At 38.4% G+C, this 8,773-nt stretch overlaps 1 pseudogene; it reads left to right on the forward strand.

Annotated features, from left to right (window-relative positions):
• Positions 1–3,462: 3,462 nt before the first annotated feature.
• On the forward strand, positions 3,463–3,592 carry LOC129763837 (U4 spliceosomal RNA; annotated as a pseudogene).
• The last annotated feature ends 5,181 nt before the right edge of the window (positions 3,593–8,773 follow it).

The following is an 8,773-nucleotide window of genomic DNA, read 5'->3' on the forward strand; positions in this document are numbered from 1 at the left end:
GGGGTTTTAAACATAGTGCAGGTCAACGGTATTCTGACTGCCGATGGTCCCATCGACATTTTGTGCGAGAACTTGGAAGAATCCATGCTGAAAATGGGGCTGGATGATAAGTATATCTTCCAGCAAGAGCCGAATCATACTGCAAAGAAAACAACAGCATTCTTCTGATCGGTCCGGGCCCAAAGCCCCGACTTGAATTGAGAATTTATGGACGATTTTGGACAACAAGGTGGACAAAACTGACGTTACGAACAAGCAAAACTATTCTGCTGCGTTGAAGAAGGATTGGGACGAGCTGGACCCCAACACCTCCCGAGTCTCGTGGAGAGCCTTGGTTATCGAGGCCAAAAGGGGTCATATTGACTATTATTAATTTGTTTTTATTTATTTTTTATTGTATCTTTTTAATGAACCATGAAGTGGTTTTTTTTATGTCATACCCTAAAATGGGAAAATGGTCTACTGATTGCCTACTTTATGTAGAAATACCGAAATGTTTTGAAAAACTTTTAATATTGGAACACTTTGATTTCAGATGGGGTGAATTTTTTTAGCCCCCGTCAAAGTAAGAAGATGATTGACTATATCATTGTTAGTATTTTCGTGACTATTTTTACAAGTGAAATGTTCCTACTTCTCTACCTTTTTCAATCATGCTATCGTTTTTCTCATCAAAACGATAATTAGCGCAGTTTTACGTTACAGCGGACAGAGTTTACTCGAAAGCTTATGTTCTACCTAAATGTTGCATGTAGTTTCAGCAGTGGCAAACTGCAGCCACAAACCTTTTAAGCTGGTTTTCTACAAAAACAACTTTTTTACAAAAACATATCGGACAAAAACTGTGTCTGATGATAATTTTATATTATAATAGTAATTATTTGTGAAATAAACAGGAAATGCATCGACAAAAGGTTAAGTGAGTGTCAGGACTACATGTGTTAGGTATTCAAACAGTATGAATTAGAAATTTTCATTGAAACTATTATCTTTTTACACTGCACTTGGCCCTTCTGATCTGATAGAGAATAATTTACCTCCCAAGCACTAATATCGCCACAAGACGTCGACACTGTACATTTCTCATCGCAAATATAAACAAATCAGACTATATAACGCACACAAACAAACTGCCGCATTCGTGAAACTGAAAACGTTTTTTTTTATTACATAGTCTGTTTGGAACTGACTCAGTTTAAAAACGAATTCGCTAAAAGTAAACTAAACGTTAATAACTATTTTGCTGAGAACGGATTCAGACGATTTTCATACTCATCGAATCGGAAGTTCTCTAATTTTGATTTATTTGATATGCTATACATTACAATCTCATAGTCTGCAAATGGTTTAATTTTATGAAAATTAGAAGCATTTCAATTGTCCCAACTAGAAAAGTTAGAAGAATCAATTTCAAACATTAGATCGTTCGAAGAGTAAAAATCGGAAAGGAAATTTTATAGTTCACAAGAGAAGGTGCTTTTCATGCCGTTTCGTAAAAAAATAGTTTTGAGCTTTACTATCGTGATCTCAATCACCCGTTTTGACGTAGGACTACGTATTTCATTTCTATACTGGGGTGTAAGTTCAAAGTTTCGAAAACTAAAGCGTTACGCTGGAGAACGAGATTTCGAGTGTTAATAGTTCCTAAACAACTGAACGAAATGGTATGATAAACACTTCATTCGAAAGATAGACGCTTTATATGCTAAACTTTTTTCAACAGCCCTAAAATTGCTTTCAAAACAGATTATTGAAATCACACCACTCGGTATATAAGTGAGTGCCGCTCGGAAATCCATTCAGTTATGATTGTGCAACGATTAAGGTACGATCGCTGGAATGGATTGATGTTTCCCTAACATAGACCATGGAGCCAGAGGAAATCGGCATTGCAAAATAGATGCAAGCAGCGCGTACTTTTGTACTCGCTTGTGTATCTGGAAATTGGAATGTTTCCCTAACACAGACTTCAAAACCATAGAGCCTGAGGAAATCGGCATTGCAAAATAAATTCAAGTTGCGAGTACTTTTGATTCGTTTGCGTTTTTGCAAATTGAAATGTTTCCCTGGCACAGACTTCAAAACAATGGAGCCTGAGGAAATCGGCATTGCAAAATAGATGCAAGTTGCAGATATTTTTATGCTCGCTTTCGTTTCTGGAAATCGGAATGTTTCCCTAAAACAGATTTCAAAACCATGAAGTCTGAGGAAACCGGCATTGCATAATAGATGCAAGCTGCGGGTACTTTTGCACTCGTTTGCGTTTCTGGGAATCGGAATTGAAAAATTTCTCTATGTTCAAAGAAAAATTTTAACGCTTTCGCGTGAGTTCTGTTACATACTAATCTTTATTCAAAACTTGTACAATATATATACATGGTTCCTTAAACTAAGATTGACGAGGAATATCTCCTTTTTCTCTCTTGAAACCGAGAACATATCGGTTTCGTTTAGATTATTCTATTTTCCTTTCCCCCTCTCCATCATAATCGTAATATGCAGTCTGAGACGGCTGCACTGTCCTAAACAAACACATTAAGTTTATAGCACCCCGTTGGTGCGCCTAGTGCTTATCGCGCTGCGCATGATGGAGAGGCTGATAATTGCATCTCAAGTGGTGCATATATATTTACATCTGTTTACAAGACGCAATCTGTATGCTGCGCCTTGTTTTAATTCAAACTAAGTTGTTGACTTTTTCCCTTTTGGGATTTATGATAACCAATAGCTTCGTTGGTGGGTTACAAGCATTTTAACTTAATTATACAAAGCAGACAAATATTTGTGTTTGCCTTGGTCTTACATATAGTTTGTCCTCAACTTCGCTGGAGTCTTTTCTAAATATAATTTCAAATATTGCTTATCTTATGGATCTGTCACTCGATCCGCGATAAGCCTCAGCTGTCCGTAACAGGAATGTTTCCCTAACACAGACTTCAAAAGCATGGAGCCTGTGGAAATCGGCACAGCAAATTAGATGCAAGCAGCGGAGACTTTTGTACTCGTTTGCGTTTTTGCAAATTGGAATGTTTACCTAACACAGGTTCCAAAAACATGGAGCCAGGGGGAACCGGAATGTGTTTTCCCAATACAGATTCCAAAACCAAGAAGTTGGGAAAATAGGCATTGCAGATACATTCAAGTCGGCAATACTTTTTACCCCCATGCATTTTTACAATTCGGAATTCGTTTTGCTAATACGGTCTCAAAAGCGGGTACAAATGCAACGCTTTGGCTTGATTATTCAAGACTGCATTGGAAGATATCTCTTCATGTCGCCATCTCACTGAACTTCTACGCATACCGCAAAAGGCAATATTTTGATAACTATTTACTACTACTAACTACTACTACCATAATGTACGAATTGAATTAAATCGGGATTTGTTTGCAATTGAATTCGTAAATAGATTCATTCATTCACTAGTTTAATCGATAATTTAATCAATACACACAAAAGATAGCCCTGCGCAGCGGCGATATCGTACCCAATGAGGAACATCCGAGGTGGGATTATTGCTAATTGAAGAAATACAATTGATTACTAAGCCAACGGCAGTCCTACGTAAACTTTGCGGTTATTTCATAGGTATAACCCATCCATAGTTTTCTATTTTTCAAAGTTACGCTGTATTGAGTACATCTGCTATCGTGCCTGCCCTCGATTTTGTACAATTTGCTAAATGGAATTGAATTTGCAACAACGAGTTTGTATTAAATTTTGCGTTAAAAACGATTTCAATGGCGCGTCGACATTGCAGATGTTAGAAAAGTGTTTCGACATCGATACTTTGAAAATAAAAACAACCGTTCATCAGTGGCACGAACGTTTCAGAAGTGGGCGAGAAACCGTGAACAAAATCAAAGAATGAATGTCCGTAGACCGAAAATTGATCATTAGAGAGATGGCAGAGGAGATTTGAGAAATTTGGATTTTTCTCAATTTTAACCCTAATTGTTAATTAGAAATAACTGTTATTTGAAATTATTAATTAATTAATAACCGAATATTTTTTTGTAGATATAGCCTCCCTGTTATGTAATAAGGATTTGTTCGATCATTTAAGAACAACTGGGCAGGACATAACTGCCTCAACTCCCGTGAGGAATTCATTATACGACTTCGTTATAGGAAAAACAAATTGAACCATTATTTCGTCAACTTTGCAAGCGTTTCTACGAATGAAAACTGGGAGATTTGTGGACCGAATTTCAAATGAAGAATTCAGAAACTGGTAATTGTAGTGTTTTCGTATTATAAATGATGCTTTAAAAATATTTTCTAGGTTACAATATTTTTTATGTTATTTAGTGACTGCGGCACCGAGTAGTGAAGGTGGTTCATCTCTAGGAGGGAGGCCAGAAAAAGATTACGAAGAATGTAGAGATCGTACTAAACGAAGAAAAACTGCAAAAACAGGTACAGGTAAACTTCGATAAAACATACATTTCACTTTCCAAATTGTACGTTGTATCGAATTGTACGTTATATCGAAGCATAATAAAGTACTCACAAATGTAGTCTATAATACATTATTGTGTTGCTGTTTTAGCGAAGTTAATGAATAACTTCAATCAGAAGACGAAGCCAGCCTTTCTCATGATGTTTCCCTTCGTACTGTTGATTAAAGCTTGATTCATTTAGAATCCGGAATCACAAAACCAGCTGTATTTCTGGATTGATTGAAGGTACAAAACTTGTTTTAGCATCACAATACAGATAATTCATTGTTCTATCAGGAAAAAAATATTGAAATTTTTTTTTCCTTTACACTTTGGAAATGTGTACGTTATATCGAGTGACGTTATATCGAGGGTACGTTATAACGAGGGTACGTTATATCGAAGTTTCCCTGTACAGTGTATATGGAAATTTCATCGTTCTTCCTAAATTTTATATTATAGAACAACGTAACTCCAAATTGAAATTGTTTTTTTTTCAGCTTTGACTAAAGCCTGTCCACGTTAAATTTCGGACACTTTTCTTTCAGTGTAGTTTATGAAATATTTAACTAAACAATTTTTTCAAATATTTCACTTACATGACAGCTGAAACTTTATTTCAATGTCCAACATATTTACATTCTTCTTCAGTTTGGTAAAATGGCGTCGAATCAAGTGGAAGTACGCAAACGCATTTTGCGCGAACGGCAGCAAAATCCAACACTGTCGGTACGCGATCTCGCCAAGAGGCTAAAACTGCCGAAGAGTACCGTGTTTAGTGTGTGCAAATCGTTTGACCAGCGCTCAACTGTGGATCGGAAGGTTGGAAGCGGAACAAATCGAAAAGTATGCTCCCGACAGATGAATCGAAAGGTGGTTGCCATTATTGAGAAACATTCCAACCTTTCCGTTGGAAATGTGGCTCGAAAGGTTGGAAAATCAAAATCATATGTACAAAAAGTGAAGCAGAGGCATGGACTGAAAGCGTACAAAGTTGAAAAGGTGCCCAATCGTGATGATAAGCAAAATTTCACTGCAAAAGCCGTCCTAAGGTGCTTTACACTCAGTTTTTGCAAAAAATGCTCATGCACCATAATGGACGATTAAACTTATGTTCTCGACGACTTCAAACAGCTTCCGGGTCTCGCTTTTTTACTGCAATGCGAAGGAATGCCGTAGCCGAGTGTTTCCGGATCAAGAAGCAGTCTAAATTCCTTAAAAAGTACTTGGTTTGGCAGGCCAAATGCAATTGTGGCCGAAAATCCAAATCTTTCGTCTCTACTGGCACTATCAAAAACGATGTCTACGAGAAGGAATGTTTCCAGAAGCGGTTGCTACCATTCATAAGAATCCACGACTCTCCAGCGTTGTTTTGGCCAGATTTGGCCACTTGTCACTACGTAAAATCCATCCTGGAATGATATAATGCACATGAGTTCAAATATGTGCCAAAAACAGCAAATCCACCAAACTGTCCAGAACTTCGCCCAGTGGAAAAGAACTGGGCTCTGATTAAGCGAAAACTATTCGAAACTAAGAAGAAAGCGAAAGGCATTAATGATTTCAAGAGGAGATGGAAAAGCGCCGCCGCCAGCATATCTGAGGATACTGTACGGAACCTAATGGCAGATGTTCCCAAGAATGTTCGTGAATTGCACAGACAACGTAATTAACATCGAAGTAAGCTTTCCTTGTTTTAGATATAAGTCTATTTTACTGAAATAAACAATCGGTTTTGTTGTTTTACGTGAATTTTTGTTTTACTGCCATCATCTTGGTGTCCGAAATTGAACGTGGACAGGCTTTATTACTTCTTCACAAGTAATAGATGTAGCAAAATATAAGCTGCGAACACTGCGTATCCGAAAACATATACATTGATACCAAACACGGTAAAAACTGTAAATTTTGAACTTAGCGTATCCGAACACTCCAGTTTACCAAAAATTGGATTTTTAGCTCAAAAATCTGAGTTTTGGCCGCCTAAATTTTCTCAGGAACCACAGTGCGTCGTCAGTGGAGCAGATAAACTGACTAGACTTGTTGAAAATCGTGCCCCGCATAACACCTTCCAGCGCCACGTTGAAGAGCAGACAGGAGAGTCCATCGCCCTGTTGAAGTCCCCTGTGAGTCTCAAATGATGCCGACAGCTCATCTGAGATTCGCACATTGCAACGCACACCGTTCATCGTTGCCTGAATCAGTCTTGTCAGCTTTCGGGGAAAGCCGTGCTCGTCCATGATCCTCCATAGCTGTCATCGATCGATTGTATCATCTTGAAATCAACGAAGATGTGGTGCGTAGGAACCCGATACTCGCGGCACTTTTGGAGGATCTGACGCAGTGTAAACATCTGGTCCGTCGTCGAGCATCCGGGCATGAATCCGGCCTGATGACATTCCACAAATATACTTACCATTGGCGATAACGGCGGAAGAGGATCTGAGACAGAATTTTGTAGGCACCATTTAGGATTGTGATGGTACGATAGTTCCCACAATCCAGCTTTTTTATAAATGGTGCAGATTACTCCGTCCTTCCACTCCTCCGGTAGCTGTGTCCCAGATCATGACTATCATACACTCTACAAACTGGAAAAATTTCTGAATGTTTTTCCAATATTTTATATTGATTGAACTTCAAGAAGAAAAATAGTTTATTTTTTCAAATTAAAAAAAAAAGACGGGTGGGTAATGTCGGGGACATAACCGGAGTGACGTAGGACTATACAAAGGGGACAGCTTTTGTTAAATATATATTTTAAATATATTGTTTTATTTTCTTCATCTACGTGAATACCTACCTATCTACCTGAAAAATGGATTAGTTTACTGTTTACTCTTTATGAATATGTTGATGGTTCTGAAAAGAACCTTTGGTGTTGTGTTTTTGTTATCACTCGATATTCCCATCTTGTTCGGCTAAACCTTCCTGTTTAGCGATTTGTTGTCACTCGCCACAGCTTTCACAGTTGGAAAATTTCTTCCCATCCAGCTTGTGACATATTTTACAGTAAATTACATTCAATGGCACGTCGCATTACCACCACTCAGTGCCGGATTGGAGGTAATTTTAACCTGTAATTGAACATTTGCGATGACAGTGGTACAGTGTCGACTTTCAATGTGGGGTCATAATTTAGATCTCTATGTTTACAAAAATGTCCAACTAAATAAGTCACATTACATGTCCGTCCAATTAGCTAAATGTCGAACTAATTGTAGATTACTGTACTTTAAATCTGGAAACAATTTAAGAATTGGTGAAAATTGAATAATCAGGAAAGTCCCCAACTATCAATAAGCTCAGAACAACTGCCAAATTCACATACTCATCAAATCCTGGCAAACAAATTATGAAAACATCAATTTGTGTTTTATTATTATTTTGGATAATGTTTTAGAAAGCATTGAACTTTATTTCCTAAACTCTTTTATGGAAGGTTTAATGGCCCTGAAAAGCGCCTTGTTTTATGGAATGGTTCCAATTTAGAAAACTTAGTACTCGTGGTTTTGAAAAAAACCATTTCGAACGCCCTCGATGCCGCCTTGTTCTGGATTTGCCGCCAAAGCAGTTTGTATAAAGAACAAACTTTTTTCTTCTGCTACCTGATGCCGTTTTGCGATTGCGTTTGCCACTCGCCACTCGCTGCAACTGCCTGTTGTCTTGATGTCCGCCGAACCGAATGTGTTATGTTCCGAATGTGTTATGTTCCGAATGCAGGTTTTCTTATCGTCGCGAGCAGCTTTGCCAGCTAACTCGATCACTCCAGCGGCCGAAACTATATAACGCCGGCTAGGTGGACTGGTACACAGGTACTAACGCGCTCGACCTAGCTACCTTTTCCGGTGCAATTGGCGGATACACCTACGGGAAATTGCAGACCACCACGGTTCGAGCGGGATTTTGCCTTTCCCTTCTCTTTTCCTCCTTTGTTGAGTACACGATGCCGATGCCGTACAACCACACGGGTTTACGGTTTGAAAGAAAATAAGATATTTTTTTGGGGTCCGCGTGTTTTATACTCTAGCGGTACACACTCACAGGATAGAGACAAATCGGCAGACTCAGCCAAAGGGGCGGGTCCAACGAGACGAACGAATGAGCGTTAAAAGGGAGCGATGGCAAAAAAAATACATTCATTACGATTTGTTCGCTCGTTGGATTCACATACAGGCTAAAAAAGGTCCTTTTCAGGATCACAAAAAGTCTAAAGAGTTTATTGTTTTGTTATCACTCGATATCCCCATCTTGTTCGGCTAAACCTTTCTGTTTAGCGATTGCATTTGCCACTCGCCACAGCTTTCACAGTTGGAAAATTTCTTCCCAT

Source organism: Toxorhynchites rutilus, chromosome 1 (genome assembly GCF_029784135.1).
Source record: "Toxorhynchites rutilus septentrionalis strain SRP chromosome 1, ASM2978413v1, whole genome shotgun sequence".
In the NCBI taxonomy this organism is placed as follows: Eukaryota; Metazoa; Arthropoda; class Insecta; order Diptera; family Culicidae; genus Toxorhynchites; species Toxorhynchites rutilus.